The 11,667-nt window shown below is 42.7% G+C and overlaps 1 pseudogene; it reads right to left on the bottom strand.

Annotated features, from left to right (window-relative positions):
• Positions 1-6,104: 6,104 nt before the first annotated feature.
• LOC127922177 (ATP-binding cassette sub-family C member 12-like) overlaps positions 6,105-11,667 on the bottom strand; it is a 23,908-nt pseudogene continuing 18,345 nt past the window's right edge.

Below are 11,667 nucleotides of genomic sequence, written 5' to 3'. Positions count from 1 at the left end.
ACATTACCTAGCCAGGTACAGGAGAACAGACCACAGTAACATTACCTGACCAGGTAAAGTAAAGGAGAACAGACCACAGTAACATTACCTGACCAGGTAAAGTAAAGGAGAACCGACCACAGTAACATTACCTGGCCAGGTAAAGTAAAGGAGTACAGACCACAGTAACATTACCTGACCAGGTAAAGTAAAGGAGTACAGACCACAGTAACATTACCTGACAAGGTAAAGTAAGAGAACAGACCACAGTAACATTACCTAGCCAGGTAAAGTAAAGGAGAACAGAACACAGTAACATTACCTGACCAGGTAAAGTAAAGGAGAACAGACCATAGTAACATTACCTGACCAGGTAAAGTAAAGGAGAACAGACCACAGTAACATTACCTGACCAGGTAAAGTAAAGGAGAACAGTAACAGTAACATTACCTGACCAGGTAAAGTAAAGGAGAACAGCAACAGTAACATTACCTGACCAGGTAAAGTAAAGGAGAACAGACCACAGTAACATAACCTGGCCAGGTAAAGTAAAGGAGAACAGACCACAGTAACATTACCTGGCAAGGTAAAGGAGAACAGAACACAGTAACATTACCTGGCCAGGTAAAGTAAAGGAGAACAGACCACAGTAACATTACCTGGCAAGGTAAAGGAGAACAGAACACAGTAACATTACCTGGCCAGGTAAAGTAAAGGAGAACAGACCACAGTAACATAACCTGGCCAGGTAAAGTAAAGGAGAACAGACCACAGTAACATTACCTGGCCAGGTAAAGGAGAACAGACCATAGTAACATTACCTGACCAGGTAAAGTAAAGGACAACAGACCATAGTAACATTACCTGACCAGGTAAAGTAAAGGAGAACAGACCATAGTAACATTACCTGACCAGGTAAATTAAAGGAGAACAGACCATAGTAACATTACCTGACCAGGTAAAGTAAAGGAGAACAGACCACAGTAACATTACCTGACCAGGTAAAGTAAAGGAGAACAGACCATAGTAACATTACCTGACCAGGTAAAGTAAGAGAACAGACCACAGTAACATTACCTGACCAGGTAAAGTAAAGGAGAACAGACCATAGTAATATTACCTGGCCAGGTAAAGTAAAGGAGAACAGACCATAGTAACATTACCTGGCCAGGTAAAGAACAGACCATAGTAACATTACCTGACCAGGTAGAACAACAGACCACAGTAACATTACCTGACCAGGTAAAGTAAAGGAGAACAGACCATAGTAACATTACCTGACCAGGTAAAGTAAAGGAGAACAGACCATAGTAACATTACCTGACCAGGTAAAGTAAAGGAGAACAGACCACAGTAACATTACCTGACCAGGTAAAGTAAAGGAGAACAGACCATAGTAACATTACCTGACCAGGTAAAGTAAAGGAGAACAGACCACAGTAACATTACCTGACCAGGTAAAGTAAAGGAGAACAGACCATAGTAATATTACCTGGCCAGGTAAAGTAAAGGAGAACAGACCGCAGTAACATTACCTGACCAGGTAAAGTAAAGGAGAACAGACCATAGTAACATTACCTGGCCAGGTAAAGTAAAGGAGAACAGACCACAGTAACATGACCTGGCCAGGTAAAGGAGAACAGACCACAGTAACATTACCTGACCAGGTAAAGTAAAGGAGAACAGACCATAGTAACATTACCTGGCCAGGTAAAGTAAAGGAGAACAGACCACAGTAACATGACCTGGCCAGGTAAAGGAGAACAGACCACAGTAACATTACCTGGCCAGGTAAAGTAAAGGAGAACAGACCACAGTAACATTACCTGACCAGGTAAAGTAAAGGAGAACAGACCATAGTAACATTACCTGGCCAGGTAAAGTAAAGGAGAACAGACCACAGTAACATTACCTGGCCAGGTAAAGGAGAACAGACCATAGTAACATTACCTGACCAGGTAAAGTAAAGGAGAACAGACCACAGTAACATTACCTGACCAGGTAAAGTAAAGGAGAACAGACCATAGTAACATTACCTGGCCAGGTAAAGTAAAGGAGAACAGACCACAGTAACATTAACCAGGTAAAGTAAAGTACAGACCACAGTAACCCTGACAAGGTAAAGTAAAGGAGAACAGACCAGGTAAAGTAAAGGAGAACAGACCATAGTAACATTACCTGGCCAGGTAAAGTAAAGGAGAACAGACCACAGTAACATTACCTGACCAGGTAAAGTAAAGGAGAACAGACCACAGTAACATTACCTGACCAGGTAAAGTAAAGGAGAACAGACCATAGTAACATTACCTGACCAGGTAAAGTAAAGGAGAACAGACCACAGTAACATTACCTGACCAGGTAAAGTAAAGGAGAACAGACCACAGTAACATTACCTGACCAGGTAAAGTAAAGGAGAACAGACCATAGTAACATTACCTGGCCAGGTAAAGTAAAGGAGAACAGACCACAGTAACATTACCTGGCCAGGTAAAGGAGAACAGACCATAGTAACATTACCTGACCAGGTAAAGTAAAGGAGAACAGACCACAGTAACATTACCTGACCAGGTAAAGTAAAGGAGAACAGACCATAGTAACATTACCTGGCCAGGTAAAGTAAAGGAGAACAGACCACAGTAACATTACCTGACCAGGTAAAGTAAAGGAGAACAGACCACAGTAACATTACCTGACCAGGTAAAGTAAAGGAGAACAGACCATAGTAACATTACCTGACCAGGTAAAGTAAAGGAGAACCACAGTAACATTACCTGACCAGGTAATAAAGGAGAACAGACCACAGTAACATTACTGACCAGGTAAAGTAAAGGAGGACAGACCACAGTAACATTACCTGACCAGGTAAAGTAGAACAGACCATAGTAACATTACCTGACCAGGTAAAGTAAAGGAGAACAGTAACATTACCTGGCCAGGTAAAGTAAAGGAGAACAGACCACAGTAACATTACCTGGCCAGGTAAAGGAGAACAGACCATAGTAACATTACCTGACCAGGTAAAGTAAGAGAACAGACCACAGTAACATTACCTGACCAGGTAAAGTAAAGGAGAACAGACCACAGTAACATTACCTGGCCAGGTAAAGTAAAGGAGAACAGACCATAGTAACATTACCTGACCAGGTAAAGTAAAGGAGAACAGACCATAGTAACATTACCTGACCAGGTAAAGTAAAGGAGAACAGACCACAGTAACATTACCTGACCAGGTAAAGTAAAGGAGAACAGACCATAGTAATATTACCTGGCCAGGTAAAGTAAAGGAGAACAGTAACATTACCTGGCCAGGTAAAGTAAAGGAGAACAGACCATAGTAATATTACCTGACCAGGTAAAGTAAAGGAGAACAGACCACAGTAACATTACCTGACCAGGTAAAGTAAAGGAAACAGACCATAGTAACATTACCTGACCAGGTAAAGTAAAGGAGAACAGACCACAGTAACATTACCTGACCAGGTAAAGTAAAGGAGAACAGACCATAGTAATATTACCTGACCAGGTAAAGTAAAGGAGAACAGTAACATTACCTGACAGTAAAGTAAGGAGAACATTACCTGGCCAGGTAAAGTAAAGGAGAACAGACCATAGTAACATTACCTGGCCAGGTAAAGTAAAGGAGAACAGACCACAGTAACATTACCTGACCAGGTAAAGTAAAGGAGAACAGACCATAGTAACATTACCTGACCAGGTAAAGTAAAGGAGAACAGACCACAGTAACATTACCTGACCAGGTAAAGTAAAGGAGAACAGTAACATTACCTGACCAGGTAAAGTAAAGGAGAACAGACCATAGTAATATTACCTGGCCAGGTAAAGTAAAGGAGAACAGACCACAGTAACATTACCTGACCAGGTAAAGTAAAGGAGAACAGACCACAGTAACATTACCTGACCAGGTAAAGTAAAGGAGAACAGACCACAGTAACATTACCTGACCAGGTAAAGTAAAGGAGAACAGACCACAGTAACATTACCTGACCAGGTAAAGTAAAGGAGAACAGACCACAGTAACAATACCTGACCAGGTAAAGTAAAGGAGAACAGACCATAGTAACAATACCTGACCAGGTAAAGTAAAGGAGAACAGACCATAGTAACATTACCTGACCAGGTAAAGTAAAGTAGAACAGACCATAGTAACAATACCTGACCAGGTAAAGTAAAGGAGAACAGACCACAGTAACATTACCTGGCCAGGTAAAGTAAAGGAGAAAAGACCACAGTAACATTACCCTGACCAGGTAAAGTAAAGGAGAACAGACCATAGTAACATTACCTGACCAGGTAAAGTAAAGTAGAACAGACCATAGTAACAATACCTGACCAGGTAAAGTAAAGGAGAACAGACCACAGTAACATTACCTGGCCAGGTAAAGTAAAGGAGAACAGACCATAGTAACATTACCTGACCAGGTAAAGTAAGGAGAACAGACCATAGTAACATTACCTGACCAGGTAAAGTAAAGGAGAACAGACCATAGTAACATTACCTGACCAGGTAAAGTAAAGGAGAACAGACCATAGTAATATTACCTGGCCAGGTAAAGTAAAGGAGAACAGACCACAGTAACATTACCTGACCAGGTAAAGTAAAGGAGAACAGACCATAGTAACATTACCTGACCAGGTAAAGTAAAGGAGAACAGACCATAGTAACATTACCTGGCCAGGTAAAGTAAAGGAGAACAGTAACATTACCTGGCCAGGTAAAGTAAAGGAGAACAGTAACATTACCTGACCAGGTAAAGTAAAGGAGAACAGACCATAGTAACATTACCTGGCCAGGTAAAGTAAAGGAGAACAGACCACAGTAACATTACCTGGCCAGGTAAAGTAAAGGAGAACAGACCATAGTAACATTACCTGGCCAGGTAAAGTAAAGGAGAACAGACCATAGTAACATTACCTGGCCAGGTAAAGTAAAGGAGAACAGACCATAGTAACATTACCTGACCAGGTAAAGTAAAGGAGAACAGACCATAGTAACAATACCTGACCAGGTAAAGTAAGGAGAACAGACCACAGTAACATTACCTGGCCAGGTAAAGGAGAACAGACCATAGTAACATTACCTGACCAGGTAAAGTAAAGGAGAACAGACCATAGTAACATTACCTGACCAGGTAAAGTAAAGAGGACAGACCATAGTAACATTACCTGACCAGGTAAAGTAAAGTAGAACAGACCATAGTAACAATACCTGACCAGGTAAAGTAAGGAGAACAGACCATAGTAACAATACCTGGCCAGGTAAAGTAAAGGAGAACAGACCATAGTAACATTACCTGACCAGGTAAAGTAAAAGGAGAACAGACCATAGTAACAATACCTGACCAGGTAAAGTAAAGGAGAACAGACCACAGTAACATTACCTGGCCAGGTAAAGTAAAGGAGAACAGACCATAGTAACATTACCTGACCAGGTAAAGTAAAGGAGAACAGACCATAGTAACAATACCTGACCAGGTAAAGTAAAGGAGAACAGACCATAGTAACATTACCTGACCAGGTAAAGTAAAGGAGGACAGACCATAGTAACATTACCTGACCAGGTAAAGTAAAGGAGAACAGACCATAGTAACAATACCTGACCAGGTAAAGTAAAGGAGAACAGACCATAGTAACAATACCTGACCAGGTAAAGTAAAGGAGAACAGACCATAGTAACATTACCTGACCAGGTAAAGTAAAGTAGAACAGACCATAGTAACAATACCTGACCAGGTAAAGTAAAGGAGAACAGACCACAGTAACATTACCTGGCCAGGTAAAGTAAAGGAAAACAGAACATAGTAACATTACCTGGCCAGGTAAAGTAAAGGAGAACAGACCATAGTAACATTACCTGGCCAGGTAAAGTAAAGGAGAACAGTAACATTACCTGGCCAGGTAAAGTAAAGGAGAACAGTAACATTACATGACCAGGTAAAGTAAAGGAGAACAGACCATAGTAACATTACCTGGCCAGGTAAAGTAAAGGAGAACAGACCACAGTAACATTACCTGGCCAGGTAAAGTAAAGGAGAACAGACCATAGTAACATTACCTGGCCAGGTAAAGTAAAGGAGAACAGACCATAGTAACATTACCTGGCCAGGTAAAGTAAAGGAGAACAGACCACAGTAACATTACCTGGCCAGGTAAAGTAAAGGAGAACAGACCACAGTAACATTACCTGGCCAGGTAAAGTAAAGGAGAACAGACCACAGTAACATTACCTGGTCTGGTTGAAGGGTTCCCCCATCAAGATATTGTCTTGGACCGTACCGTGGAAGATCCAGGCCTGCTGGGAAACGTAGGCAAACTCTCCGTCTGCTGTCACTGAACCATGCTGCAGGTGCATCTGGGGAACATATCACGCAACACAAAACATTACTTCATACACTTTCTGGAAGAATCTTTTGGATGAGACCATTCATTTGACCATGTCTGGCCATTTTCAGTCACAGTGATGCATTTATTCTATGTTGGAATGTATTGTTTGTAGTCGTGAACATTTAACTGATAAATGGTAACAAACCTGTTCTAAGATGCTCGATATCAGCGATGTCTTCCCACTTCCCACGTTGCCACAGATACCAAGCAGGTTTCCCTACAAAGGCAAACAGTCATCAATAATCAATCACATAACTCCGACCCCTGCTTACCTCATCTAACTCTGACCCCTGCTTACCTCATCTAACTCCGACCCCTGCTTACCTCATCTAACTCCGACCCCTGCTTACCTCATCTAACTCTGACCCCTGCTTACCTCATCTAACTCTGACCCCTGCTTACCTCATCTAACTCCGACCCCTGCTTACCTCATCTAACTCCGACCCCTGCTTACCTCATCTAACTCCGACCCCTGCTTACCTCATCTAACTCCGACCCCTGCTTACCTCATCTAACTCTGACCCCTGCTTACCTCATCTAACTCCGACCCCTGCTTACCTCATCTAACTCTGACCCCTGCTTACCTCATCTAACTCTGACCCCTGCTTACCTCATCTAACTCTGACCCCTGCTTACCTCATCTAACTCTGACCCCTGCTTACCTCATCTAACTCTGACCCCTGCTTACCTCATCTAACTCTGACCCCTGCTTACCTCATCTAACTCTGACCCCTGCTTACCTCATCTAACTCTGACCCCTGCTTACCTCATCTAACTCTGACCCCTGCTTACCTCATCTAACTCTGACCCCTGCTTACCTCATCTATCTCTGACCCCTGCTTACCTCATCTAACTCCGACCCTGCTTACCTCATCTAACTCCGACCCCTGCTTACCTCATCTAACTCCGACCCCTGCTTACCTAATCTAACTCCGACCCCTGCTTACCTCATCTAACTCTGACCCCTGCTTACCTCATCTAACTCTGACCCCTGCTTACCTCATCTAACTCTGACCCCTGCTTACCTCATCTAACTCTGACCCCTGCTTACCTCATCTAACTCTGACCCCTGCTTACCTGATCTAACTCTGACCCCTGCTTACCTCATCTAACACCGACCCCTGCTTACCTAATCTAACTCCGACCCTGCTTACCTCATCTAACTCTGACCCCTGCTTACCTCATCTAACTCTGACCCCTGCTTACCTCATCTAACTCTGACCCCTGCTTACCTCATCTAACTCTGACCCCTGCTTACCTCATCTAACTCTGACCCCTGCTTACCTCATCTAACTCTGACCCCTGCTTACCTCATCTAACTCTGACCCCTGCTTACCTCATCTAACTCTGACCCCTGCTTACCTCACCTAACCCAGACCCCACTCACCCCATCTCACCCAATCAAAAGCATTATCTAACCCAGACCCCACTCACCCCATCTAACCCAATCAAAAGCCCTATCTAACCCAGACCCCACTCACCCCATCTAACCCAATCAAAAGCCCTATCTAACCCAGACCCCACTCACCCCATCTCACCCAATCAAAAGCCCTATCTAACCCAGACCCCACCTCACCCAATCATAAGCCCTATCTAACCCCAACCAGCACCTACCTTAGGCAGGTTGAAGGAGATGTTTCTCAGGGTGGGCTTGGCCTCGGTCTTGCCCGGTGTGTGAGTCCCGTTCTGGCCCTGTGGTTCCACCTTCCCTCCCTTCAGAGAGGCTGTGGTGCCTGGTGCCGTAGTGGTTGTCTGTCCTTCAGGCCCGGCCCAGGTGAATGTTGCCTTCTCCATGACCAGGGCCGAAGAGGACCCGTGTCTCTGGACCAGGTACGAGTCTGGGTTCTGTGTCATCAGCAGTTTCTACACACACACAGAGAGTGGACACGCACACGCACGCACACACACATACACAACCCCCCCACACACACACACACACACACACACAAGAGAGTGGACACGCACACACACGCACACACCCATACACAACCCCCCACACACACACAGAGTGGACACGCACACACACACACATACATAAACCCCCCACACACACACACAAGCAGGCACACACACACACACAAACACATCCACCCCCCACCCCCAGGCACACATGCAGGCACACACACACACGCAGGCACACACACACACACACACAAATAATCACAAATGTAAACATGTAGATTTACACACATACAAAGTATTCAAACCCACACACACACACACACACACACACACACACACACACACACACACACACACACACACACACACACACACACACACACACACACACACACAGAGCTTATCTTCATGCTACAAAGAGACTGATAACAGAAATGCTTAGGACACATGTGCTTCATGATATACAGTAAGAGGATGAAGTTGATGATTGATAATGTTTTAAAGGAGAGGAGGCTCACCTTTAGCCGGGCTAGCGATACCAGTCCCTCGGCTATGGCTTTGACAGAGAACGGCAGCAACCCCAGGGAGAACCGCATGGAGTTAAAGATGGCGATTGTGGTAAAAGCCTGGTAAAAACAAGATGGCGATTAGGGTAACAGCCTGGTAAAAACAAGATGGCGATTAGGGTAACAGCCTGGTAAAAACACAGTAAGAGACATGATTTTACAGTACAGTACACACCACAAGGTGGTTATCTCTCTGAGCTAAAGGCCTTTCATTAGGTACTACTGTATTTATAGCTGACTATGTTAGCCTGCTGAGCTAAAGGCCTTTCATTAGGTACTGGTCATAGCTGACTATGTTAGCCTGCTAAGCTAAAAGCCTTTCATTAGGTACTACTGTACTCAAAGCTGACTGCAGACTGTCTGCTGACTGCAGACTGTAGACATACTACTCAGTATGATTAGACTAGTTATTAGGACTAGGTATTAGGACTAGGTATTAGGACTAGGTATTAGGACTAGGTATTAGGACTAGGTATTAGGACTAGGTATTAGGTCTAGGTATTAGGACCAGGTATTAGGACTAGGTATTAGGACTAGGTATTAGGACTAGGTATTAGGTCTAGGTATTAGGACTAGGTATTAGGACTAGGTATTAGGACTAGGTATTAGGACTAGGTATTAGGTCTAGGTATTAGGACTAGGTATTAGGTCTAGGTATTAGGACCAGGTATTAGGTCTAGGTATTAGGACTAGGTATTAGGACTAGGTATTAGGACTAGGTATTAGGACTAGGTATTAGGACTAGGTATTAGGTCTAGGTATTAGGACTAGGTATTAGGTCTAGGTATTAGGACTAGGTATTAGGTCTAGGTATTAGGACCAGGTATTAGGATTAGGTATTAGGTCTAGGTATTAGGACCAGGTATTAGGTCTAGGTATTAGGACTAGGTATTAGGACCAGGTATTAGGTCTAGGTATTAGACCAGATATTAGGTCTAGGTATTAGGACTAGGCATTAGGACTAGGCATTAGGTCTAGGTATTAGGACCAGGTATTAGGTCTAGGTATTAGGACTAGGCATTAGGACTAGGTATTAAGAATAGGTCTAGGTATTAGGTCTAGGTATTAGGACTAGATATTAGGACTAGGTCTAGGTATGAGGACTAGGTATTAGGTCTAGGTATTAGGACTAGGTATTAGGACTAGGCATTAGGACTAGGTATTAGGACTAGGTATTATGACTAGGTATTAGGACTAGGTATTAGGACTAGGTATTAGGTCTAGGCATTAGGACTAGGTATTAGGACTAGGTATTAGGACTAGGTATTAGGTCTAGGTATAAGGACTAGATATTAGGACTATGTATTAGGACTAGGTATTAGGACAAGGTATTAGGGACTAGGTATTAGGTCTAGGTATTAGGTCTAGGTATTAGGACTAGGTCTAGGTATTAGGACAAGGTATTAGGTCTAGGTATTAGGGACTAGGTCTAGGTATTAGGACTAGGTATTAGGACTAGGTCTAGGTATTAGGACTAGGTATTAGGTCTAGGTATTAGGTCTAGGTATTAGGACTAGGTATTAGACTAGGTACTAGGACTATGCATTAGGACTAGGCATTAGGACTAGGTATTAGGTATACTACTCACTTCCGAGGAGCGGAGGGGCAGGCCCAGCAGGGTGTGGACTACGAAGGTGAGGATGGTTGCCAGGGTGGGGATGATGGTTGTGATGGAGGAGTTGATACTCTGGATGTAGCCAGCCATCTCCAGCAGCTGCTTCTCATTCTTCCTGATGTCTGATGGGGAAACACAGGACGGCAAGATATGGAATGTGTCCAAAATGGATCCCTATTCCCTTTACATGGCACTATATCCAGACACACTGTACACTGTAAACAACACTCTAGTAAAGATTTATACCAAATGTTCTAGAACTCTAATAATATACTAGTGTGTACAGTGACTATAGAACTCTAATAATATAGAACTCTAATAATATACTAGTATGTACAGTGACTATAGAACTCTAATAATATACTAGTGTGTACAGTGACTATAGAACTCTAATACTATACTAGTATGTACAGTGACTATAGAACTCTAATACTATACTAGTATGTACAGTGACTATAGAACTCTAATAATATACTAGTGTGTACAGTGACTAGAACTCTAATAATATAGAACTCTAATAATATACTAGTATGTACAGTGACTATAGAACTCTAATATTATACTAGTATGTACAGTGACTATAGAACTCTAATAATATACTAGTATGTACAGTGACTATAGAACTCTAATAATATAGAACTCTAATAATATACTAGTATGTACAGACAGTGACTATAGAACTCTAATATTATACTAGTATGTACAGTGACTATAGAACTCTAATAATATACTAGTATGTACAGTGACTATAGAACTCTAATAATATAGAACTCTAATAATATACTAGTATGTACAGTGACTATAGAACTCTAATAATATACTAGTATGTACAGTGACTATAGAACTCTAATAATATACTAGTATGTAAAGTGACTATAGAATGTCTACACACCTTTGAACTAAAAATGATTCAAAATGTTTTTTTCATACAGATCTACACATTACTATATTATCAGGAAATGGTATTTGGCCAATAAACACCTTCAGTATCCTCTTTAGATGCCTTCCCTACACCCTGTGGTGACCCTACTCTTCCTCACCGGTGATTTTCTTCTCGAAGGAGGTTTCCCAGGCATACATCTTGATGAGTTTGATGCAGGTGAGAACCTCGTTCATGGTGCGGACACGAGTGTCTGTGACGCTCACCGCTTTCCTCCTGAACACTTGGATCCAGTCTGGCCATGAAAAACTACAGACGACACA

Source organism: Oncorhynchus keta, unplaced genomic scaffold (assembly GCF_023373465.1).
Source record: "Oncorhynchus keta strain PuntledgeMale-10-30-2019 unplaced genomic scaffold, Oket_V2 Un_contig_24867_pilon_pilon, whole genome shotgun sequence".
NCBI lineage: Eukaryota > Metazoa > Chordata > Actinopteri > Salmoniformes > Salmonidae > Oncorhynchus > Oncorhynchus keta.
This window is presented reverse-complemented; position numbering and strand designations above follow the sequence as displayed.